This window comes from Stegostoma tigrinum, chromosome 27 (assembly GCF_030684315.1).
Source record: "Stegostoma tigrinum isolate sSteTig4 chromosome 27, sSteTig4.hap1, whole genome shotgun sequence".
NCBI classification, from domain to species: domain Eukaryota; kingdom Metazoa; phylum Chordata; class Chondrichthyes; order Orectolobiformes; family Stegostomatidae; genus Stegostoma; species Stegostoma tigrinum.
This window is the reverse complement of record NC_081380.1, coordinates 13,019,930-13,047,139: the sequence shown is the minus strand read 5'-3', so window position 1 is coordinate 13,047,139 and position 27,210 is coordinate 13,019,930. Positions and strand designations below refer to the sequence as shown.

Sequence of the window (27,210 nt, the reverse complement as noted above, 5' to 3'; positions counted from 1 at the left end):
CAAGGGAGCCACAGAGAGAGTGGTCTCTCCGGAAAGCAGACAGGGGAGGGGATGGAAAAATGTCTTGGGTGGTGGGGTCGGATTGTAGATGGCGGAAGTGTCGGTGGATGATGCGTTTGATCTGGAGGGAAATATCTTTGGAGAGAAAACAGAGTTAACCCTCTGAATCTAGTGACCCCTCTTCAGAACTTTAAATGTGTTTTTGTAATTTTTATGTACAAATGGTTAATCTGCCATTTCCACCTCCTCTGGAACAGTGTTTTGCTTTTCTATTTGTTATTCACACCAACATTTTGTCATTTAATATTTTCCTTGTTTTATCCTCACACGGACCTTTCTACTGATGTCTGTTCCATTTCATTTCCCTAAAACAAATTACATTTCCAGCTTTTTCCAACTCTGAGGGAGGGCGAACTGATATGTTAACTCTGTTTGTCTCTTCGTGATGCTGCCACATAAAGCTGAGTATTTCGAGAATTTTCTGTTTTTATGCCAGATTTCCAACATCTGCAGTACTTTGCTTTTGACTACAGAGCCTGCATCAATTCAGTCAAATTGAATCACGTCTGCCTCTAGCCAAGGCTGGAAACATACTTGAAACAGAGTGTGCTAAAGAAGCTCGAAAGATCTGTCAGGATCTGTAGGAAGAAACACAGAGTTAATGAAGCAGCACTAGATTTGTAACATTAACTGTTTTCCTCACCGCAGATGTTGCCAGACTGCGTAAGCTTCTCCAGCACTTTCTGTTTTGTCTTCTGCTTTCCAGCACCCACAATTCGTTGTTTTATTTTGCTGGAAAAGTATGTTTCAGGTGCTCATTGTAAACATCACTTATTTTGCCATCATTTGAGGAGATAGAAGAGGCAGCCTTACACATGACAAAACACAGGAACATATTACAATCCACTGAAGATGCTATAAGATCGATGACACCCGATAATGGTGTAATAGAGGAAAACGCAGACACTTTACGTCCTGCCTATCTAACCACTTCTCTTAACTGTCTAACAAAGAAACCTTGATTTTGTGATTATGTAACAAGAACTTTTACTCAGAGATAATGGGAACTGCAGATGCTGCACAATCCGAGATAACAAAGCGTGGAGCTGGATGAACACAGCAGGCCAAGCAGCATCTTAGGAGCACAAAAGCTGACGTTTCGGGAAGGGCCTAGGCCAGAAACGTCAGCTTTTGTGCTCCTGAGATGCTGCTTGGCCTGCTGTATTCATCCAGCTCCACACTTTGTTATCAAGAATTTTTACTCTTTACCTGAATGAAAGGTCCATTGACTGATTTAGAGTGATCTGTGGTGAGAACATTAATTCTCTTGACACATCATTGTGGTGTAGTTTGTTAGGGTCTACCAGCTTCAAACTATTAACGACCTCAAATGGTTCAAGCAACCAATCGCATTGAAGAATTCTCACAAAAAGAGGAAATCCAAATTACGAAAAACAAAATCATTTAATGTTTGTTTTACAATGGCTTAAAAGTTGGAATGTGCATTTGGCATGAAGATAGAAGTTTGAAAATTATGAATAAGCTTTAAAAAAATCAATTAGTGTTAATGAAGACATTTAATAATGTTCTACAAATATATTATTATCTTTTCAGGATTAGATCAATTGTTCAGTAACCCAATTATGGCTCATTGAATAAAGATCATTCTTTAACAGATTAACAATCTGTGAATGAAAAAGAGAAACAATCATTTTTGCCTATAACTGCTTTGGGGTTTGATGTACGTAAAATCCACAGTGCAACTTTTGAGGAAGAGTTGAAATACTGACCATAGCTTCAAGGATCCATGTTAATTTCTGCTTACGCCAAAATAGTGAAAACTATGAGGGCCAATGCAAGCAAATTGGAGCTCCATTAAATTGATAAACTGAACTGAGGTACTATTTAAAAAAAAATCAAAACAAGCTCAATGCATATGTGAGATAGTAAGAACTGCCGATCCTGGAGTCAGAGATAACACAGTATGGAGCTGGGGGAACACAGCAGGCCAGGCAGCATCAGAGGAGCAGGGAAGCTGAGGTTTCGGGTTGGGACCACATTTTGTTATCAATGCAAATGTGGATTGGTTTAGGAATTTGTTAAACATGCTAACCATTTTAATTGGGCTACATAACAATGAAAGATAACCTAAACTTAGGTAACTTCAACAGACTGACTTTAACTTATTTTTTGTTTCTTCAGAATTTCGATACTTTTCAGAGCATCAGAAATTGAAGGGTGTGTAAACATATATCTTGGCAAAAAGGGTTAAATTATGAGAAGAGTTTACATTCGCTAGTGGTGGAATATTTTTCCCTTGGAGCCATTATAAATCCCAAACTGACAAATCCAGCTCAGGAGAAAGTGCCCTGGATCTTTGGATTTTCATTCTCCGGGGCTAGTGGGTAGGGGTCCTGCTGGGAGTCAGACCCCACTGACCTCATTGTTTACAGACAACCAGAGGGTTTGCCAAGTGCTGGGATCAACTCATTAACAAACACATGTCAATACTCTGAGACATCATGCAAGCTGCACAAAAGTAATAAAACTAAGAATGGTCCTCAATCTCTCATCCCTCATCACCACCTTCTACCATGTACCATCCATGCTGACCCACGCTGTCTTATTTCCCCAACCCAGCAAGCCCCGTCATTCCCTCTATATGCAAATTGATTTCTCTTACAATACTCCATTGTCCTTTAGAGTCCCTTATGCCAACTTAGTGTCAACTCCAACTAACCCATGCCCCGACTCCCACCACACCAGCTCAGCCACTATTCACCATGGACAGATCTCAGGAGCCGTACTGTGATGAAGTATTAAAATATCTCAAGTGACAATTACAGATATTTTTTGTGAGAGAGCATTCATTGATAAGAAAAATACATTTCAAATCCTTAGAATGCATAATCATTTCTAAAAATATTTCATTCAAATATTAAGTTTCTTATAAAAGTACACATCTGTTTTGGTAACCCCACAACAAAGACCTGGAGATGTCAACAAAACTGTGAATGCACAAGCCCATACTCCTCTGATTTATGATAATACATGGAGCATGGAATCAGTGAGACTGCAATAAACCTTTAAAAATAACACGCTGGCTTATGAGAATGGCTGTCGATTGAAATTGAAAACAAAGCTCTTTTTTTCATTGTGGACTGTTTTCTTCTGAAAAATTAAAGAGTTTGAGATTTAAATGCCTTAACAGATTGATAGTCCCACTGAGTTCATTTTTGTGTGTTCTCATATCTATTCTTTACAACTCCAGCAGACATCTTCCCTCTCCCACAGGGATTCCTGGACTCCATTACAAGGGTACCCTACCTCTCCTAGTAACTCGGTGGCAGCTTTAGACTTCTTAAAAGTCCATAAATTGCATTCTGGCCATCCCATTATCGATAACTGCATTTGTTTGAGATAGCTGCACACTTACATTGGCCATAGTTCCCATGAACCAGAGATAGAGAATTTTTTTTTAAGAAAAGAAGAGCTGGGAATCTGAATCAAGAACAAAAGTGCTGGAGATACTCAGCAGGTCTGGCAGCATCTATGGAGAGAAAGCAGTGTCAAAATTAAAGGGTTCCAGTGAGCCTTCTTCAGAATACAACAAATTGCTACCTACTCCATTTCCAATGCTCTTCTCCAACTCCTGGTGGCGGTCTGGATTCAGGGGCAAGGCTTTAAGAATCAGAGTTCTGGCATCTTTTGCTAAGATGCAGGACACTTCCAAAGCCAAGATAATTCAGGAAATCACAGCAGGTCAGGCAGCAGCCTTGGAGAGAGAACAAGCTAATGTTTCAAGTCTAGATGCTGCCTGACCCGCTGTGATTTCCAGCATTTTATATTTTCAGTGCAGATTCCGACATCTGCAGTAATTTGCTCCTCCAAGATAATTCAGGCTTAGGTTTGCATTTCCTTTAATAAGGATGATTACAAACTACTTGAGATGTTTAAGATGACTTAAAGATTCAAACAGGTAGATAAAGGGAGAATATCACAGTCCAACGCTAATTGCAATTTTAGGCTCGTTGCTCTGAGCTCGGAACAACATGCCTAACATTACAGTTAGAGTTGGACTGTGAAATTGCAAAGCGACTTCTCGCATAACGTGCAGTTAAAATCTGGAACTCTTTCCAGCAGAAAGCTGTAGAGGATGTGATTCACTTAAGCTGATGCATATCATAACTCTGTTAACCCTCCTCGGTTATGTAACTTTGATTATCTGTGCCTAACAGAAAAAGACTTCAGTTATGAAACTTTTCAACTTCGGTAGCATTTTGGAAGAGAGAGCTCTGCATATTGAAAAGTGATGCTTTTAGAGCCATTAGAGCCCAGATTAAAATTCAAGGCAGGAGGGCAGTGTGGGTGGAAGAGGGATGAAGTTTGACACAGAACATTATAACACCTCCTTTTACAGAAGTGGCTTGTTAAGCATAAACAAAGATTGCTCACCTTGGCATGCTCCAGTTTGGACGATCCCCAGTGATCAATGATCGAGGGATGATGGGTTTGATGCCTACAGCCCTTGGTCATCCGTGTGCTTTAAAATGATGTCATTTTTGGGATACAATTTCACCACTTAAGTGAGGCCCTCTCTCCTCTCAAGAGTGGTCCATCTTCGCTTGATTTCAAGCCTGTTCAGGTCATACTGGATGTTTGGAGAAATCATTTGTACATTGTACAGTTTGATTTTGTCATAGTCAGGTGGCCTCTGTTATAATTCTTAAAGATCAGAGAGACTAGCTATTAAAGCTCCCACATTGCAAGACCCCAAAACTTGGTTTAAAGGGCTGGTTCTGATATCAATAATATAACTTGGATACAGTCCCACAAATTATTGTACACCTTGTGCTCCTAATAAGAAATAATGCATGCTCTCAATGTCACTGACTGCTTAGAAGTCCATGAACTTATGTCAATTTGTTAACAGGCCTCTAAGCATATCTTCAAAGTAGCTGCCCAAACTCATTGCTTCAATATGCTATTTTCTGAGGATTTCTTTATAGCTCTTTCTTGCTATGACTTTGTGCCACATAAGGTCAAACCTTCTTTATGGCCCATTTTATTGTTTATTATTTACATCGCTGTTCTGTTCAAAGCTGTACTTTCACTAGGCCTCAAGCTCACCGCTGTGCCTGAACTAACACGTTATCTCTAACACTCTTATCAATCGCTAATGTTAAAGTGAAGGAGACAGTTTAATAATCCTCACAATACGGCCGATTTCTCTTGCTGTGCCAACACAGTTTAAAAATCGATTTGCTGGCTCCTGCCGGTTTCAGCAAGTCTATGTGTTGACTGAAATTCCCATCATGCTTTTCTGTTCTCAAACCCACAATGCAGTTTTTCAGTCAGGGTGTTATTTCTTCTTCAACATTCTATTCCATCACCATGAATCAAATCCAGTTCCAGGACTCTGGCACAGCTGGTTTGTGTTCAACAGTATGAAATAAGGAAAAGAGTAGTTTCATGGTCCAAAACAATTAAAACAAGAGGAAATAATGCATTGGCTTACAAAGTGGAACAGAGACACAGTTCAAATAACTATCCTTTCAACATTTAAACCCTGCTCCCTCCAAATTGTACTTGGCACAGTTTAATATCTTCTTTTAAATATTGCTGTGATGTCAAATAACAGGCGCTCCAAAAGAACAGTTCTCCACTCTGATGAAAACCATTTCACTCTTATGATTTGACAAAAATGTACAATTTTTAAGTGGTTTGTTAACATATCAACCAACATTAACCTTGAGAGGTGATTAAAATCAAACTCGATGGCAGGTACATGGTAAGAAATAAGGGTGCAATAAAGAGTTTCCTCTTGAAGTGTTTCCAAATACAAATCACACGATTCCCCAAAGTGTTCACAGGCAGCTTTTAACAGTGACATCCATTCTCTTTTATTGCTTCAATAACTGATTGCAGTAAGGTAAGAAGTGCTGGAAAGAATTTCATTAAACTTCATGGTGAATTTTTTGGCTGATCGAAGAGCGTATTGACAATACTCAGAAACCAAGCCCATCATTGTGGCAGAATCAGCAGGCCCTACTCTGAACTGCATATTGGGTGGAGTGTATAATTGGTGGCCTACCATGATACCTAGTCAATATTAACGTCTCACAGCACCCCAACACTTATCTTCCTGTCAGTAACAAATGCAATTCAGAACACAAAGGTATGTAGATTAATCTACAGAGTTAGATCTTGCATTATCACCTTTCATGAGGTCTCAAGATGCTTTACAGTAGACAATTTGTGTGTAGCCAGCTTCCACTATCAGCGATCTGATAAATAAACAAATAATCGGCCTCACTGATGCTGGTTGACAGGTAGATATTTACCAGGACACTAGGATAACTCCCTTGTCTTGTTTGGAATGCTACTGAGGGTCTTTGATCCCTGCCTGGTGTGGAAGAAAGGATTTTAGTTTAACCTAAGGTATAAAAGTCATCACTGTAAAGAGTGCCGCACTCCCTGAGTATTACACTGCAGTGACAGGCTTGATTCTGTGTTCATCTGTTTGGAGTGGGAGGATGTACACATGACCTTCTGAATTGGAAGTGGAATGATGTATCCTTATGTTAATAATTCCAAATCTTCTGCACTGATTGGAATATGTCATCTATCACATATGTCATTAGGGCCTCTATACAACATTAGGAAAGTTAGGAGAGGAACTGCTAAAGGTCTTTGATATTATGAAAGGCTGTGTTGAGCGACATTGTATCGGCTGTTGAATATGCTGGCAGTGGCAATGAGCAATATTCGACCATCAGAATTGTTCAGGAGATTAAAAACATGTTTACGTAGAAGACAATTAGAATTTAGAATGATGACTATGGTGTAGAACATGAGTTCTTTTAAAAAAGAGTGTGCTTGCTTATGGGCAGTGATGAGTAAAGAGTTTGGGGACTGGCTACTTGTGAGGAACCTAAGGGTGACAATGTTAAATTTAGCCTTACAATGTTTCTTTGAAGCAGCTTGGAACCACTTCTTACAATAGGATGACAATATAAGTACGAGTTTGTTTGTTATCATACAGAACTAAATGTCTGGAAAACCAAAGTCTACTCCCATTCTGCTCCTACAGCACAAAATCTGACCTCATTGATGAAGATCATTGGCAGGAAACTGAAAATGTGGACAATTTTCCAAAATGTAGACGCCTCCTCTCAACCAACGTAGAGACTGGGAGGGAAGTTCAGTATCACCTCCATTGTGCTGGCTCAATCTTCAGCCAAATGAAGACAAGATTATTTGAGGGCCAGGATTTTGAAGCTAAAATGAAGGATATGGTTTACCAGGCAGCACTCATCCCCGTGCCCTTATCTGCTTCAGAAGCTTGGACATCCAACAGAAGAGACCTCAATGGGCTGGAGAAGTTCCACCAGGTGTACCTTTGCACTATCCAAATCTGGTGACAGTGGAAGTGATCCGACAGCTGCATCCCCTCCGAAGCCACATTGCCCCAAATGAAGACGATAACTGTTATGATGGTGATGTTGTCACCATGTTATTAAGTAAGGTGGTGCCTTGGTACCAGCCAATGGTAACCTATGGTTGGGGCACAGTGTTGCCACCAATTCTCTTTCCTATGTTAGACTATAGGGATGTTCAACAGGCTGTATAGACAATTTACCGTTAATAAGTCTCAGCAGGAAATGCTTTTGTCCTTGATAGCAGGATATATTTTATCGTTGCTGTATTATAGTGTGCAACCCAAGGGTGTAAAGCTTTCAGTTCCCATCTTAACTGGGGCCATGCGAAGCATGACGCATGAATGGAAATTTACTACTGTTTGTAAATTGATACCCGAATATTAGCTCAGACATGGAAGTGCTGTGATTGCAAAATATATGTACATACTGAGAGTTGTAATAAAAATAATTGAATCTTTTATTCATCCATTGTCTATATCTAGATCTTATGCTACAGTGCCTAAATTAAATGTTGCGTCATAGGTAGAAATACCTTGTTAAAAATGAAAGCTGACAATATGGTTACCGATCGTAATTAGAGATCATAGTGGTAGGCAAAAATCACTGTTTATAAACCACTCCAAGAACTCAAACGCTTGGAAAGCCCAGCGAAGGCCAGCTAGACAATAGTTTGAGACTTGGTTCAATGTCACAGTCAGACCAGCAGCAGGAGTGGGGTGAAGTGAACCTGGGGGTGAACCGTAGCAGCAGAGATTTTCACTGAGAGTCTGGTGTTTAAGGCACAGACTGAGCTCAGACAAACAGCCGCTAAAACCCAACTAGAATCTGCCAAAAACCAATAGTGCTGTTGAAGGCAATTTCAGTGCAAAGCAGAGAGCAAATTGGCAGGTAGATGAGATGTTGTCTTCACTGATTTTCAGCAGCATTAAGGAATGGTGAGACTTCCCACTTCTTTATTGAAAATAAAACGTAAAAACTTTTCTACTTTGGTTAGATTTAGGATATATAATTTTAGCAAACAGAATGTCGGGGGTACTCAGTCCCAGGTGTTACACAGCCTGCAGCGTGTGGGATATCTCTGGGACAATCTGGATGGCCACATCTGCAGAAAGTGCCATTGTTTTGATCAGTTTAAACATCAGATTTCAGAGCTCAAGTGTTGGCTGGAGGTACAGCAGTGTGCCCACAAGGCTGAGAGTTACATAGAGAGCTTGTTGCTGTTGTGGTCACCCCACAGCTTAAGGAAGCGTAGCCAGAGAGGGATTGGGGGATATTGGTTAGAAGAGAGGCAGGTATGAAGGTTTTGGAGTGCAAATCATTCAAAACCCAATTTTCCTTGTTGGAAAATGATGGAAGTGACAGTTCCTTGGAGAAATACAATTTCACAAATGATGGGGAGGAGGAGAGGAAGTGCAGTAATGGTAGGAAACTCAACAGTGAGAGATACAAACAAGCATTTCTACAGATAATGTCTTTGGACGCCTGGATCAAGGGTGTTAGTGAACGGCTGCAGGGCTTTCCGAAGGGGGAGGGCAGGGGAAGGGGGAAATGGATCAGGACCAGTCTGATGGAACCAAAATGAGACTAACATCCTTATGGGGAAGGTGGCTGCTGCTGTAGGTGGGGTTAGAATAATTAGCAGGGACTGGGAAATGGATTGTAAATATAGTAGGGGCTGATGATAGACAAAGGTAGAAAAGAAAAAAACAAGTCAATCTGGAAGACAAAATAATCAATCATAGAATCACAGAATTATTACAGCACAGAAGGAGGTCATGCAGCCCATTGTGTCTACTTTTCAAATGAGCATCACTCCTTCGTGTCAATCATCTGCTCCTTCCCCAAACCCTTGTTGTCTCAGTTTGCTTATATTCTGTATTTCTAAATGCTCTTCATTTCTAATATTTTCCCAGTGACAGATGTAACTGACTTACAATTATCTGTTCTTCATCCCCCTCCTATTTTGAACAAGGATGTTATGTTGGAAGCCTACCAATCCCTTGGGACTTTCCCAGGATCTGAGGATTCTTGGATGATTACTGCCAGCATCCACTATTTCTTCCTTTTCTACTCTACGATGTAAAATTAAAGCATAGGGGAGTTGGAAAGTATTTAGGAAGAACAGCGGAGGGCACTAGCAACAGCAATCATTGCTATCAGAAGTTATCTAGCGCAGCAGCACATTCCTGACTTTATTGCCTCCCTGTAGCTCGGTTGTAGCATTTCTGTATCTGAATCTGAAGATAGTAAGCTCAAATGTCACTCCTGAGATTGAACTCCGAACATCTATCACAATTTCTCTCTTTTGAATGTGAAGTTAGGACCTGTCTGACTTTCCAGGTAGATGTCAAAAACTCTACTGGTATTTTACTAACTATAAAAGCAAGTCTTTCTTGTTTCAGGTGCCAACCCCCATGATGCGGGCACTATCACACGAGTTAAATAATGGGCAGGGAATCAAGCTGGTGTCACCTTATATTATTATGACTTCTTAAAATTATTTATCAAAAAATTAACTTTGTAGTTGACCTCCATTAACATTGAAATGGTTAATGTTTATTAGAGATAAGAACCAGAATGATACAAGTATATTGTTTAATAAATAAGTAGAATGCAATAGCAGTTGCATTAAATTATACTGTCACTATTGATTCCATGAACAGTATGTGGTTTTTGGGACAATCGGGGACTGTGGAGAAGAGTCAGCAGCACATTGATGTTATAAATGCTAATGCACTTTGTTCAATTTTCTTTCAGACTTTCTAATTCCATCAAGATATGGGAGTGTCAGAACCTATGAAGATATTACAAGCTGGATAGAAGCTAATGAACATAACAATCAAGAAGCACCATGAAATGTGGCTCGAATGCAACGCTGAGAGTCATTGTGAATTCTATTATAGGAAGAAATTGCATTGGACCAAAGTTGTAAAATTTATTTTGCTGTGTTCTATCCTCCAGAGCTTCAGAAAATGAAAAAAAAAATCAGATACTAGTCAGTTTGGTAAGGCTACAAGAGTGTGAGTATAGACAGAATTGGTTAGTATTGTCACTGGGGGACAGTGATTTCTGTATCAGTAAGCTGCCTCAGAGACGGTGGTGGTTTGATTGGTTGGTGATGTGTAAATCCAGGCTTGTTTGTGTTCCAGCTTTAAATTTGCAGTATTGTGGATTTAGTACTCAGTATGTCCTCCTGGTGAACTCTCCGATGCTCTCAGCTGGGATTTAGTGTGGACACCAGTCCTCTGCGAGCTGGGTTTGAGTGGAGCCAGCATTGGATAATTTGGAAAAGTGTGATGGCCAGTCACAAGAGGAATGAGTTTCATCACTTCCCAAATAAATCACATCCACACCTCACAGATTCACCGTCCCATTAGACAGTTAATCAGGGTGAGATCTCCACTTCTTTTAGGACAAATAAAAATCTGAGTCATGTGGCTTAAAGGAAAGGTTTAAATGTATTGTTCCATCAAGTTTTCTATCAGAGAAGAAATTTCCATTGCTATGACTTGGCTGATTCTATTTCCAGGAGTCAGCAATAAAAGGACACAGTACAGGGATGTGACTTTACCCATGGTACCAAGGCTGAGGTTGATTAAAGATTGTGCCACTTAAACAGGGTTTTTATCTTTAAATCTCAATGGTGCCTTCAGGGTTTGTGCTTGAGTAGTGGTGTAGTAGTGATATTGGGGCTGCTGACAATGCAAAGGCCTTGGTTAATGCTCTCTGCACATGGGTTTCAATTGCACCAATGCAGCAAACAGAATTTAAATGGATAAAGCAGGAATTAAAAACCAGCCTCAATAATGGTGACCATAAAATGATTGTCCATTGCTGAAAAAACCCATTTGGGTTCAATAATTTTTTTTAGGAAAGCAAATGAGCCATTTTTAAGCAGCCTGGCCCATGTGTGACTCCTAGCATTGTGATTGAGCCTCAACTGCCCTCTGAAAATGCCCAGCAAGTCATTCAGTTACTGAAATGATACTGGATGGTAACCTAGCGTCCATATCAATGCTGGAAATAACAATAATACTGCAGTAAGCACATTCAGGAATGGACACGGGCCAGGTTTTTGTGGCCAGAGCCTTTTGCTGAACTGTATTCAATGTGTCCACAGCAAGCAGGTACACCTGTACATTTTTTTTTGTCAGACCTCCTGTATACTGTCCATTTGCACCCAATATCACCGTTAGTGAGATCATCAGCTATCCTCTTGACAGATGCTTTCCACATACCGCACCTTCTCCCAAGTATTCATTCCATATTCGAAGGTTCACATTTTTATTTGTTAATTTGCATCCCACTCCCTCCCTAATTGGTTTCTCATGGTGAGGTTTCAATCATTAACCATGCTTCCGATCCAGCTGAAGGACAGGTAGGATGGATGGAATCCATGGGCTTTACTTTTAGGAATAGGGTTAACCTTGTTCATTCCTTTGCCTTTGGGGAGCTGCCCCACAGTGGAATGTTGTCCTCTGCTTGCTTTGATTGGCTGCACCATTTCTTGTGTTCCCTCGGTTGCATTTTGACTGAATATGGCCTGGTGTCTTCAGGTCTGGCTTGTGTATGAAGCTACATGGTGTCAGAGGGGTGGCTGGGAGCCATATTCCAAAACCCCTGGTATCGTGCCATGTGCTGGTTCCTTGCTAGTGTTGATCTGTAGAGAGAACCCAACTATGAGGTCTCTTAATATTACAGTCTTTCCTTCTGTCATAATCCCTGGTGTGGTGGTCTCCCCCAGTTTGTCTCCTGATGAATTGATGGGATCATCAGCTCTCTAGGGGCTCTTTATCCCTGGACCTCCCCGAGGTCTGTTCTTACCTGTTACCCAGTTTCCTCGGTAGCCCATTTGATCTTCTTCCCAAAAGTGAGTTGAAGGGAGCGTGCTCCCGAGTTTCCCTTTGACTGGAACATAGAAACATAGGAAAAGGAGTAGGCCAATCAGCCCCTTGAACCTGTGTCACCATTCAATGAGATCACGAATGATCTCTGGCCTAACTCGACATACCTTTGGCCCATATCCCTTAGTACCTTTGCTTAACAAAAATTTATCAAATCTCAGTTTTAAAATAACAACTGATCCTGCAGCCATTGCCATTTGTGGAAGAGAGTTCCAAGCATCTCCCACACTTTGGACATGAATGGCCTGGCCCTAATTTGCAGGCTACGCCTCCTAGTTCCTGAATCCCCAAACAGTGGAAATAGATAACCTTTACGAAACCTGTCGTTTCCTGTCAACATCTTGCTGCATGTGTTCTGCAGAAATTCTCTTGTGTATTTTCCTGAGCTAATCTATGGTACCTGCTGGATCCTATTGGAATATTGCTTTACTTGTGTAACGCTTTCAAGCTTCCTGTTTTCATATGGTCCCCACGTTGAGTTTGACCATTCTTCCGAGGCATCAGTTTTATTCCTTCTGTTGTTTGGCTCCTCCTGAGCCTCTGTACTGGGCAATGCCATTTGTTTCTGGGTTTTACTGACTCTGATACCTCTGGCAGCTCCTCACTCAGGGTAACAGCTGAAAGGGAGGTGTTTCTGCTGTTTTTGATTCTTCATTGCTTGTCGCTGCACATCCTTGCTAGGCTGGGTTATTCCTGGCCTTTCTGGGATGCACTGTTGCTATGTCGGGCTGTGACACTTTTGTGGCACTGTGACAGACGTTTTACCCCACCAGCAATTTTACCACATATGCGTGTGAGATCTTGAGTTTCTTCCTTTGACTGAACCCTATTGTCAGTGCATCCTTGGTCATTGTTCCCCTCTACCTACTTATTGAAGAGTATTGCTTGGGCCAGATCCTCCTGGTCTGGCTGGTTACCATGGTCAGTGGTTAAACCCAATGCTGTCTACCTGCTCCACGAAGGATGGTGTTCAGCTTGGGACACCTTCCTGTAACGACAGGTGTGAAACTTTACCAGTAAGGCCACTGCAAAGAGTGTTCATCAGGTGGGATTTTCTCTCTCAACTAGCGAATAAAGCTGCAAATCGTGCAGACTTCCTGCTTGACAAGAAAGGATGCAGAAGGGCTGCACTAGCGGGGAGTACTTCACTTCAGTCTAACTTCTCAATGCCACATGCAGAGCAATGCACATCGCGTGATGCCTTCTTCTGCCCAGACCTGGGTACTGGCTGTTGAAACTTCAGAGAGAGCTGCACTGGACCAGCCAACTGAACTGTCTAATCCCCCTCTGAATGTCGTAGGTTCTGTTTTCACAGCTCCTCTGCCTCGCTAGCTGCATCCTTTTGACACTGTACGGTTCTCCCTAGACTGCGGAAAGTCTGATCGCTACTTGTCAAGCAGCCCCACGCTGACAGTGCCCTGGTGTCACTCTATTCACAAGGATCCAAGGAGCAATGTCTGTGACATTGGCAACTGTCATTTACAAAAGAGTCCATGGTTGTTTTAGGGCCTTGGGTACACTTTGATGTCTGTACAGTGAATCTCTGTGTTACCTTGTAGTTGAATCCTCAGCATTCCCTTGTCTATCAGCATATTGTCAGTAAGGCTCCCACCCAGTGTGTGAGAGGCCTGAGGTCAATCTGAAACATTGAAATCCTCCACACCAGTTGTGCCACAGTGCAGCCTGGTCCAGATCCTCTTGTGGTAGAGTGGCTCAGGGTGGTAGAAGGCTCTGCTCTGTAATGAGGGAATCTTGGAGTGAATTGTGTTGGGAACCCGCTTGGTATGAGGAGCCTAGGGAATGGGAGAGGGCACGTGGTGGCATGGATGAGCCATTTGGGAATTTGTGGACATTGATGGGCCTTCTGTTTTTATTATGACTAGCCTGGGATTGCAAAGCACAAAGGGGAGTGCTTAAAGGGTCTGCCTCTGCCCCGGCAGTCTGGCTCAGAATTCTTTCTGGGAACAGCAAGCCCAACTCCAGTTTTCACCTATCACCCTGCAATGAAAATCATTCCTGATGAGTTACCTTCCCATCAGTGAGGGGGGCCTGTGAAACCAGGAATTTTCCTCACTCCCACTACCCTCCATAAGGATGGAAAAGCAGCCCTTAGCAATCTCTAGCAATACCCTAAAGTTGACAAGCTCTAGGCAATGTGGTTGACTCTTAACTGTCCTCTGGGCAATTAGGGATGAACATCAAATGCTAACCAGTGATGTCCTCATCCATAAATAGATTTTAAAAGCAAGAGAGAATTACAAGTCATCAAACCCCATTTTATAACAGGCCATGGGTTCAGACCAGTCAAACTGCAGTAAAGAAATCAGCCTGGAGAGACTCTGATTGAAGAGCTGGTCCTTTTCTAAAGAAAAGGAGAAAAAATAGAGTACCAGCTGTTTGGGGAACTTTCAAGTAAAGACTCTTGTACTTCCTTGTACTAAAGACTAACTATGATGGGAAAGGTAGTTTCTTCATTGCACAAAGCATCATTTGTTAAAAGTTGAATTAATTGACAATAACGAAAGTCCCTTGATGTTCCCTTTTCTCTTTGAACAGCTCCCTATCAATAATCTGCATTCTTAAGGAATGGCATCAGGGGATGACATCTGTTAAATATTGGCTGCATCCCTTGGGTTTCAAGCCAGGGACCTCACTGAGACTCACATTGAGCTCTGTTTCATCTCTCTCTCACAGATGGTCAGAGGCAACTCGCTTCAGGCTAAGGTCAGCATGGACTGGAGACTGGAAATGAATCCTCATCTGGTGAAGACTTGATCTCTGTTCAGTGGGAATCCCTCTCAGACCATGTCATGGAACAGTGGAATACCAGCATCTGCATCGCTAAACTACTTTACATTAGAGATTTATAACAGAACAGATTATTCCAACAAGCCAAGGAGTTTTTGGTATTCAATTTACATAATGCATGAACTTGTAAAGGACCTTCATCAATAAAGCAGGAGGCTTGAAATGATGAGAGGATCTCTGAATTTAATGTATTTTTTCTGGTATCGTCAAAATAGTGAGACAGTAATTATTGTTGACATTTCTCGACTGCCCACATGCCAACTCTGTGTCATTTGAGCAACGTGATATAGTCTTTGTGTCTTCTGAAATTTCAGAGTGGCTTTATTTTACTGTTTAAATCTGGATGAGCCATTTCAAGTATTGATAATTTTGTTAACTGCTGTGTATTTGGCTTTGCTTTTTCATATTCTGGGGGAAGAAGTTATCCCAGTCAGAAATCAGTTACTGCTCTCAATCTTTCCTGTTTTTATTGTAAAACATTGAAAGGAAGGTTAACAGACCACTGGAGAAAGCAAGACAGGGAAAATTATTGATGGCGAAGACATTTCATGAGCTCTTAAGCTCATTTCAAATTCCTTAGTGCTATTTAATAGAGGCGTTAATCTGTGTGGAAAATTGTTACAATGTCTCTTAAAAGAATATTTAAAGAAGAATTAATGAAAGGAATTTAATGATGTTACTGCCTGCACTTTCTGGGTGGCAGTGATTTTTCATTCAAGGTTCAGAAATGCAAACATTAAAGATTCCAGTTCTTCAGTGGGACTAACTGACTTTTATTATACTGGCTTTTCAACCACGAGGCAGATTTCAACACAGCCCGGGTCTAATGGAATGACAGGATCCTCATCACACTGTCCTGTCCTGAACAGACACAATGATTCATACCAAACTGACATCACCTTCCCCAACCTCAATCTCTACTACAGCTCCACACTGATTCCTGCACCACTATCATCCTCACCCGCAATCCCAACATCCCCCTCATCTCCATAGGAAGGTTCTAGTTAATCATTTTTTCTTTTGCATAACTCTCCAAAGTCCATGCATTGTAGCAACTTCCAGAACTGAAGTTTGAAACTGCAAAACGGCACATACATTTCCTCAAAGGAGCTTACAGCCACACAGCTTCAAGAGAGAATGCAGGAGATTAACTGATTTCCATCTCAGCTGCACTCATTACATTCATGGATGAACATAAGAACAAAGGAAACTGGTAGTATTACTCCACCATTCAAGCAGATTATGACAGAGTGAACTCCCAAATTGATTTCCTACTTGATCACGTATCCATTGGCTCCTCTACTCTCTAATCACAGTCTTAAATGTTCTCAACAAATTATCATCATGTACATTCTAGGGTAGAGAATTCCGAAGATTTGTAACACTGTGAGCGAAGACATTTCTCCACATCTGACTCCCAAATGGATAACTTCTTATTCTGCATGTATTATAGATACTTGCAGAAAAGAAAATCAAAGCTTTAGGGGAAGCAATGGCCTACTGGTGTTATCACTGGACTGTTAATCCAAAGACCCAGATAATGTTCTGGGTCCCTGGGTTTAAACCTTGCCACAGCAGATGGTGAAATCTGAATTCAATAAATACCTGGAATTAGGAATCTAATGACAATCATGAGCCCATTGTCAGGAAAAATACAGAACAAGAACAAAGTTTCTGGAAAAGCTCAGTAGGTCTGGCAGCGTCTGTAAAGGAGAAAACAGAGTTAATGTTTTGGATCTGGTGACCCATCCTCAGAGCAGTTCTGAGAAAGGGTCACTGGACCTGAAATGTTAACTCTGTTTTCTCCTTTACAGATGCTGCCAGACCTACTGAGCTTTTCCAGCAGCGTTGTTCTTGTTCCTGATTTATAGCTTCCATAATTCTTTTGGTTTTTAGCCAGCAAAACCCATCTGGTTCACTAATGCCTTTGAGGGAAGGAACCCGCCATATTTACCTGGTCTGGCCTACATGTGACTCCAGACCCACAGCAATGTGTTTGACGCTGAACTGCCCTCTGGACAATTAGGGAGGGGCAATAGATGCTGCCTAGCCAGCAACACCCTCATCCCGTGAATGAATAAAAATAAACTCTGAGAGTGCGGTCCCAAGTCCTGTACAAAATGTTCTTAATTTCCTTTGTTACAATACAGAAGGAAGATAACTGACCAAGATCCTTACTTTTCTTGATACACGTGGAATTTGACGCACAGGATATAATTTCAAACCTACATATAAAACAAACATTGGAAGCACTGTGAACGGTGAGGAGAACAATGTAGTACTTGAACAAGGGCATTGACAAATTGATGGAGTAAGTGGACATGTGCCAGATGAAATTCAGTGCAGAGATGTGTGAGGTGATACACTTTGGTAGCAAGATGAAGGGGACACAGTATGGAATAAAGGCTACAATTCTAAAGGAGATCCAGGAGCAGAGTGACCTAGGTGTGTAAGTGAAAGCATCATTGAGGTTGGCAGGACAGTTTGAGAGAGCAGTTAATTAAGCAGCCTAGTATTTACTAATAGGGATATAGAGTACATGAGGAAGGAGGTTATATCAAACTTGTTTAAGACACAAGTTCAGCCTCAACTGGAGTATTGTGTCTCATTCTGGATGCTATACTTTGGGAAGTACCAGAAGGCAGTACAGAAAAGATTCACAAGAATGTTTGTACAAAGGAGGAAATTCAATTATGAGGAAAGATTGGAGAAGTTGGGGCCTTTTCCCTTGGAGAAGACAAATCTGAGGTGAGATTTGAGAGAGGCATTCAAAACCATGAGAGATCTGGACAGAGCAACTTATAAGTAGATTGTCCTAGATCCCAAGTCAGGAAGATAGGTAATTAGGCCAGTGGTAGACCAAGATCTTTAAGTGACCATTAACTGACCTCATTAGGGCCTTAATTGCTGACATATGGACAAATGCATCCATTGACCATCTCACCCAGTATTTAATTATTCAGTGCCAACTTGCCGAGTTAATCACCCTTCTCAATATTTTACTTGCCATTGCAGGAGATGGGACAATTGCACCATCTGGAGTGAATAACACGAGAATACTGACATACAGGTGTAGGAGGAAGTCGAGTTGAAGCCAGAACTGTGAGGAAATGCAATGTGACCCTTTCCCCCTTGTGATGTCGATAACACTGCTGTACATCTGGGACTGTTTGCTCAGTGAAGAGGTTTCTGGGACTGGTTTGTCAGGGAAACTCCCAACATGGGCCAGTGCTGACAATTAGTTTGAAGGCCTATTGCTTAGGATACCATGATTGCCAGCCCTAGGAACAGTGACATTAGTCAACATCATGACAATGAGCCTGTTGACATTTGAATTATAATTGGCCCAAGGCAGACAGAAGAGAAAGAGCAAAAAGCTTGTATCTGACCAAGTCGGCAATCAAGTACCTGGTGAGCTAATAATTAATTTGATTGATTTGCAATGAATTTATTCTGTTTCACTTTCACTCTCAGTAGCTGTTTCTCTCTATTTTACATAGCTAGGTATAGCTAATAGCTGGCAGCAGTATATTTGTGTGAAGCAAGTTGATAAGAGTGTGGGAGAGGGGGATGGATTTAATTCATCCACAATTTGCAGGAGGTGTGATTAAAATGGCAACAGCCTTATATGAGTGGGACCTCCTTTGGTTATTTGGATTTCATAGCATCCATGTGTTCCTACTTGTTTCTTTCACCATACTCTGTTTGCAACTCTGCCTTCTCAATCCTCCAAGACATTTTGCTGCTGTTTTTCCAGTTCAACAGCCTGCCCATAAAATGGATGAAGGACATTATATTGAGGAGACCACTGTATCTCCTGTGTTAGGGGGCTCCTCAGTCACATTCTGCCCCCCTGCATCCACTTTATCTCACGGTAAATACCTGGAACAGGAATACTGGTATCAGCAAAATCCGCTGTGGGAATTTACTCCATGATGCTGCCCTGGTTCTTTTGTAGCTACCAACATCATTTCATTAAGCCCACCCTTTCTTTAACTTCCAGCCAAAAAAGATTATACTGACTTGTCATCAGGGTCAAGAATCGTACATTTACACAGTAATCCCAAAATTGAGAAATTTTTGCGCTAGTTTCATCTCAGGCCAATGTGAACCCATTAAAGAAAAGAGATAATGGGAATTGCAGATGCTGGAGAATCCAAGATAACAAAGTGTGGAGCTGGATGAACACAGCAGGCCAAGCAGCATCTTAGGAGCACAAAATCTGATGTTTTGGGCCTAGACACTAGAAAAATCATCTGCACCATTCTTTCTAACTCATTTGACAGTTGTACAGATGTTGCATAATACACCTTTGCCCAAAAGATATCTCTTATCATTCAATTTCATGCATATGTCACAGCCTGAAATTTTCCTGAATTATTTGTCTGATGTGGATGTGAAGAAAATAGTTTTCATGGCCAGGTGGAGTATGTGGTCTGATTTCATAGCATCCATGTGTTCCTACTTGTTTCTTTCACCATACTCTGTTTGCAACTCTGCCTTCTCAATCCTCCAAGACATTTTGCTGCTGTTTTTCCAGTTCAACAGCCTGCCCATAAAATGGATGAAGGACATGATATTGAGGAGACTGGCACAGCGCCAGTAAAACGGATGGTATACACCAACCTCAGTTAGGTAATCATCTGCTCAAATAGTTACTTGGTAACAGGGAGTCTGAGCCTTATTCAGAAAAGACATACATTGTTGAAACTGTTCATCTTTTCACAAAAATGTAAAAACAAAGGGAAAACTATTTTCTTATACAGTATGATATTTAAGATTGTCAACATAATGCTCAGCATACTCAGGTTTATTCAGCAGATGCAAGCAGAACACGTTTTTTAATTCGTGGAGACAGAATTCTTTTCTGGAGTCAATGCATTGACACTGACTCAGTCTACTTTGTTAATCTAAGAGCTGCTAATGTACTGGAAAGACAGCTGCCCCAAGTAGAAGGGGGATCCAGCTATCGCTTCTTGTCTACAGTGTGACATGAAACAGTGCAGCCGTGCCGAACCAGCAATGTTCAAAGCCACGCGTATGGTAAGATATGCCAGTTTCAAATGGGTTGATATTTGAAACAGTGATAGGAGATTTCAATCCACAACAAGGAGAGTTGAAAATGGGCAACGTCAGTCTATAAATTCCAAGATTTTGGTATTACTGAGGTTCAAGAGAGATTTTCTTGCAACAACTGATTGTTGAACAACAGCAAGCAGCTTACTATCCAAGGAAAGTCAATGATAGGTCCAAATTGGATAATACCAATGCTCAACTTTCAAAAGTTGTAAATCTGAAAAAGGCCAATTCAGATATGAAATTTTACCCCATTAGCAATCTATGGAAACATTCAAGGCTTCCTTCAGCACTAAGAAACTGGGCCAACCTATCAAACTTTCAGAGATATGAAATGCCTTGGTGAACCTTAAAGTCTAGCATCAACAGGAGCTTAAATTAACCAAAGTTCAACAAGAATAAGAGCTCCAACTGTCTGAAAGAGAATGCTAACTTGGACACCCAACTATTAACATTTACACCATGCAATGTAGGAATAAAGGGCTAAATGATTATGATTAAACATTAGTACGAAAGAGGTCCATTAAAAAAATGGTAGACTGTGGGGTAAATGGTTAATGGTTACTTTACTCTTGGAATAGTTACTGAACATGCAAGGAAGGAGCTATGCCGTAGTTCTCATGAAACTGGGACCCGAGGCTATACTCACAGTGTAACTCTTATCATGTCTTGCGTATGATTGTGTTCAGTAAATACCAGTAGTATTCATTAACAAGAGTGTAGACTTCACCTTACTACAGTCATTGGAATAAAAATTTATGAGTGGGTAAATTTCATCACCCCTCTAGTTTTATCTTACTGAACAATTGGGATTAAGCCTCAGAACCATTTTGGAGTTAGATTTCCTGAGCAGTCACAGTAGAGGAGAAGACCCTTAATACCATAGGTCAAGTCAGTATGTGCTGACTTTCACAACGTTCTCTTATGCTGTTTTCAAAGTTAGAAAGCTAAAAGCAAAGCTTGGAAATCACACAATCAGACTGGCAGTGAGGGCAAAAAATAAACAAGAAAGAAACAGAACTACAAAACAAGAGCAAGGCATTGAGAAAATGCATATAAATGCTACAAGTTCATCCAATGTAGCCTCAGGCAGATCTGGCTGGCTGTTATTGGCTCTGTTTACATTTAAATCGAAGTTCCATATATCCACCCACCACAGAGAGGCTAAGATGCAGGGTTTCTTCAATCTTGAGCAATTTAACAAGCACATCAGTCCTTAGAGTAACTGTCTGGTAAATCTGAAGTTGCTATTTTGGGGGGTAAATAGCATATGGTCTGAAGGGACAACTGATGATCTAATACGACACAAGATAAATAGCATTGACCAAAGTTAGAATGTTGAAAAAATAACATGCCTGATAGAGTAATGACATAAAATACTGATCCAATTAAATGCTAGCAGGGCTGGAAGGAGAGGAAAGTGAGCCATTTGAGACCTTCCTATCACCATGGCACACACTGGACGAATAACTGCAACAGACTACTCTGTGATTCTACATTAGAGAAATATGAACACAGCTTTCCTTCACTCATTCTCGCTATTCAGACCTTTACAGGGAAATTACTTCACTGAAAGGTTGCTGGTTGGTAGGCTCATTTTGCAGTGACATTAGATGGCATTGTGAATTTTCTGGGTGCAAATTGAGCTGGCGGCATTCTTAATTTTTCATCATTTTATATACCAATAGTTGGAATACATATTGTTTCTCAGTTTTATTCTGTGTATAGATACATATGCATTGTATATGCGCACCTGCTTTACTCTCAAATGAGTTAATGTTGAATAAGAGAAGCTTAAAGGAGAGATAGTTTTTTGACAATCTGTCTGGTATATTTCGCCACAGCATCACAGAATGGTGCTGAAGGAGGCCATTTGGCCCATCATGTCGATATTCTGTATTTGCTCTGAGAGCATTTTGAATTAGTGCAAATCTCCTGCCTGTCCTCTTACAAATTGTTTCTGTTTAAATAATCACCTAATTCCCTTTTGAATGCCTCAATTGACCCTGCCTCCACCACACTTGCAAGCAGTACATTCCATACCTGAACTACTCACTGTGTTAAAAATGTTTCTTTCTCATCTCACTTCTGCTTCTTCTCTAAAACATGTTAAACCCATGGCCCCTGGTGCTCAAACTTTGTAAAAACAGGAACAGCTTCTCTGTATCTGCACCTTTGAAAACTTCTTTCAAATTTCTTCTTAGCCTTCTCTCTCAGGAAAGCAGCATCAACTTCTCGAATCTATCTTCAATAACAAAAGATTTTCATTCCTGGAGCTATTCTTGGAAACCTCTTCTGCACTCCCTGCTATGCTTGCATAATCTTCCTATAATGTGACACCTAGAACTGAACACAACACTCCAGCTGAGATCTAACTAGTGACATGTATAAGCTCAGCATAACCTTCTTATTCTTGTACTCTATGATCCTATTAATGGAGCCTGGAATGCTGTATGCTTTATTACCAGATCTCTCTACCAATCCAATGGTATAAACACTTGGGTATCTCAGGTCCTGCTCACCCCGAGAATTACACTCTTTTTTTAATACGGTCTCTCCCTATGTTCTTTGTACTAAGATGTACCACCTCACAGTCCTCTGTATTGAACATTGTCTGCCACCCGTCTACCCACTCCATCAACCTGTCGATGTCTATGTCTTTGTCTGTTAGAGTTTTACACTGTCCTCCTCATGGTTCACAACACTCCCAAGTTTTGTGTTGTCTGCAAACTTTGAAATAGTCCACTACCCACCAAGATTTAGATTCCTGTATGTCAGGAAAAGTGATGATCCCAATACCAATCCCTGGGAAACTCCACTACAAAAACTCTTTTAACCTGAAATATACTCAGTAATCAGTTCCCTATCACTTAGCCAATTTTATACATTATAGTATTAATCTTTTTTGACTTAAGCTCTAACTTTTCTTAGAAATCTATTATGTATCCTTGTATTAAACAATTACGGAAATCAATACTGTGCCTTCATTACTTGCTCTTATAGAATCACAGGATCCCTAGAGTGTGGAAGCAGGTTGTTCAGCCCATCAAGTCCACTCTCACCCTCCGAACAGCATCCCTCCCAGTCTCATTCCCCTGCCCTTTCCCATGGCTGATCCACCCATCCTGCACATCCCTAGACACTGTGAGGAATTTAGCATGGCCAATCCCCACCTAACCTACATGAGTTTGGACTGTGGAAGGAAACCAAAGCATCCAGCAGAAACCCACGTTGAAATGGGGAGAATGTGCAAACTCACACATACAGTCACCCAAGAGTGGAATCAAACCTGGTGCTCTGAGGTAGCAGTGCTACCCACTGAGCCACTGTGCCATCCTTAATTTTTCAAAAATTCCAGAGCAATAGTCAGACATGACTCTTCCTAAACAAAACAATGCTGGATCTTCCAAATTAACCTACATTTTTCATACAACTATTAATTCTATCTGAGTAATTGTTTTTGGCAGGTTCCCTACTGCTGAAACGAACTGGCTAGCATTGCTGTGTCTACCTTTACAATCCTTATTGAATAAGTACATAATGTTTGTAATTCTCCAATCCTCCAGCACCAGCCCTGTGTCTAAGGAAGATAGAAAATTTATTACCAGTGGCCCTGTAATTTACCCTTGCACCTCTTTCAACATCCTTGGATATATCCCATCTAGTGCTAATACCTTTTCAATTGTATCAACTACTTAATGAGTACCTCATCTTTAACAATTTTTAACAGTTCTCGTTACTGAATTTCCTCCTCTATCACCATAGCCTATGCATCAAACAGCCTTGTCGATAAAGAGAGGTGCGAAGTATCTATGCAACACCGCAGCCGTATCTCTTGACTGATGAAGGGACAGTGTGGCAAAAGCTTATGATTTCAAATAAACATGTTGGACCATAACCTGGTTTGTTTGAGTTCTGACTCCCTAATCAACCGTACTCCTCCCTTTCCCAGTTAATACTCTTTATGTTTCTGGCATTTTGGTAGCTGCCAGTCTTTTCTAATAATCTCTCATTGCTTTTTGTTCCTTTATGCCTCCTTTCTGTCTTCAGCTTGGTTCTCAATTATATATGACACAGGTTCTTTAGCTGTTTTGTCATCAAGGAATTATAAATATGTTTACTCAATCTTTCATGCTGAAGGAATATATCTTCATCCTGTCTAAACCATTTACCCTTAGAAAGCAGCCTAATGTTCAGCTACATCCTTTCCCACCAAACGTTGGTGCCAGCCCACCTGACCCTAGCTGATTTCTTGCTTCATTAAAGTTAACCTTCTGTCAACTGATTTCTCGTACATTAAATTGGCCATTGTGTTATCTACTTAAATCTTTATGATCATTGTCCCCAAATGTGCCCCCATTGACATTAGATGTATTTGGTCCAACACTTCTCCAAGAATCAGGTCAAGCAGTGTCTCTCTGCTTATTGGGTCAGACATGTACTCCTGCACAAAATCCTCCTGGGCACAGTCTAAGAGTGCTTGCCCCTCACCCTTAACATTCCCACTATCCCAATCTGTATTCAAGTAATTAAAGTCCACCACTATAATTGTAATAGGATGATAGCACCCCTCTGTAGCTTCCTTGCAGATTTGTTCCTCCAGACTTTTTCAACTACTTTATGGTCTATACATTACATCGATCAATTCAATTAAATCCTTTTTGCTCCTTAGCTGAAGCTAAGTTGACGTCGTCCTTGAATGCTTTGAAATGTGTTTTTTTCCTCCAGCACTACAAATCTTTCTTTAACAAAAACCATGACTCATCCTTCTTTTTATCTTTCCTGGTCTTTGTCGAAACGCTGTAGCTAGGAATATTTAACACTAGTCCTGCCTTCTTTAGCCAGTTCTCCATCATCACAGTGATATTATAATGCCACATAGCAATCTGTGCCTGTAAGTGCCCAGTCTTACTAACTATACTCTGTACCTTCAGTGTAACTCTGATTTAGAGTTCAGTATTTCCTCCCTTACTCTGAAACGACCAAATAATTTACAATTCTTCATGCTGGTGCTATCTGCCTTTCCTAGCATTTTGTGCACCCTGATACGACTCTCTGACATTCCTTCCTGGTTTCTACATCCCTGTTAAATTAATTCAAACTTCCCCACTCTGCCAGCAGCGTGAGCAGAATACCCACTAGAAACTTTTAAAAAATTCATTCATGGGATGGGGGCATCATCAGCTAGGACAGCATTTATTGCCCAAGGGATAGTTAACAGGTAACCACAATGCTGGGGGTCTGGAGGCACATATCGGCCAGATCAGCTAAGTCCCTAAAGGGCATGAGTGAAACAGATGGCTCTTGCTTCCCTTGACAATTAACTCATGGCTATCACTGCATTCTTAATTCCAGATTTTATTTCAAACTAAACTACCTACAGTGGCAGGCTTTGAACCCTGGTCGCCAGAGCATTGCCTGGGTGTCTGGCCTAACAACCCAGTGATAATACCATTAGCCCATCATCGTCCCTATGAAATGCTTGCCACTTTAGAGGTCCTGTTTGCTAATTTTTTACCTGCTCTCTAAATTCTGACTCCAGGGTCATATCCCCCTCCCTAAAACATCTCTGCTACTAATGTAATAGTACACCATGGCCTCTGGCTGTTCACTGTCCCCCTAAGGAATATTCCACAGCTGTTTTGTGACATCCTTGACTCAATCAGCAGGGAGACAGCAGACAACATTGATGACGATAAAAACTCCAGTCTGTTTCCCTAAATAAAGAATTTCCTGTCAGTAATTTACTTCATTTGTTTCTCCATTCTCCCTTGACAGCTGGGCCTCTATGCTGTCACAGCCTTGGTTCTTGTTGAATTTATCCTTGGAACCATTGCCATCTCAAGTATCTTAATTGAAAAACTGGTCAGTGACTTTTGGACTTCTGGACTTTTCTGGACTTTCTGACGGTCACTCATTTCTTATTTAGCTGCTTGCCCCTCACCTACAAGATTTTTAGTTCCACCGAAGCCCCTGGACAGAGATAGGGAATTGGCACAGACTAGTAATCACCGCCTCTGTCCAGAAAACAGTCAGGTATCAACAATGGTTAGGAAGCTGGCTGAAGGTATTTCTTCTTCCTGAGATGATACTGCCTCATTTTAGACTCTCTGACCAGGGAAACAGCCTCTCAACATCTCTGCAGTCGAACCCTCCAAGGACTGTATGCATTTCAACAAGATCACCTCTCGGTCTCATTTACAAGATAACACGGGTCTATTTCACTGCAAGGAGAATACCAACGAGGCTCAGCTCCTAAAATCAGTGAGACGGGCCTGCCATTTCTAGGTGGGCCAGACACACACATTGTTGAGCTGCTGCTCAGAATGAAAAACAAACCTCGTATTTTTTGATTGGCATTGCTTTAACTGATTGCTTATCACTTGCTTGCACAGACATTTTGCCTTGATTTCAGGCAGAGTATTAAAAATGAAAAGCATGATGACAGCCATAGAGATCTACAGCACACATAAAGGTCTTTCAACTCATTGTATCTGCACCAGTCAAAAACATCTACAGCTGAACCTCACCCTGAAATATACAATTCCCAGCCATGAGAAAGAAGAACTCAAACTCACTTTTCTCATCCTTCCTAACCCTGAACACTAAGATACATTATCATGCACTATTAGAGACTCCGGGCCAACGGGAGAACTAAAGGCTGGAAGTAACTCATTCTCAATCATTGAATAGCCAAACATGGACTATAATTTCGCACCAAATAGTTGTGCCTTTTGCCAATAAATGGTCTTGTCGTGTAGAAAGGGCTGCACCTTTCAAACAGAACTGCTCGACGTATTATTTCCCTACATTTATGAGAAGTCCTGGGGGTGAGTTTGCCCTATTTATTGTGTTTCAGACAGGGTATCATTAAGCTCCTGTGAGAGGAAGAATGAACAGATTCCCCCTTTTGTATTCACCCACTCCCTCGATAGAGCACAACAAAGTTTATTTTGAAAGGTTTTCTTCCCTTTTGGATA

At 41.1% G+C, this 27,210-nt stretch overlaps 1 long non-coding RNA gene across 2 annotated transcripts in view; it reads left to right on the top strand.

The window, feature by feature from the left end:
* The window catches only part of LOC125464690 (uncharacterized), a 137,464-nt gene extending 121,601 nt beyond the window's left edge, over positions 1-15,863 (top strand). For both annotated transcript variants that reach the window (XR_007250063.2, XR_009447304.1), the window contains 2 exons: positions 10,200-10,446; positions 15,041-15,863. This is a non-coding gene — a long non-coding RNA (uncharacterized LOC125464690). The remainder of the gene's footprint in view (positions 1-10,199; positions 10,447-15,040) is intronic.
* The last annotated feature ends 11,347 nt before the right edge of the window (positions 15,864-27,210 follow it).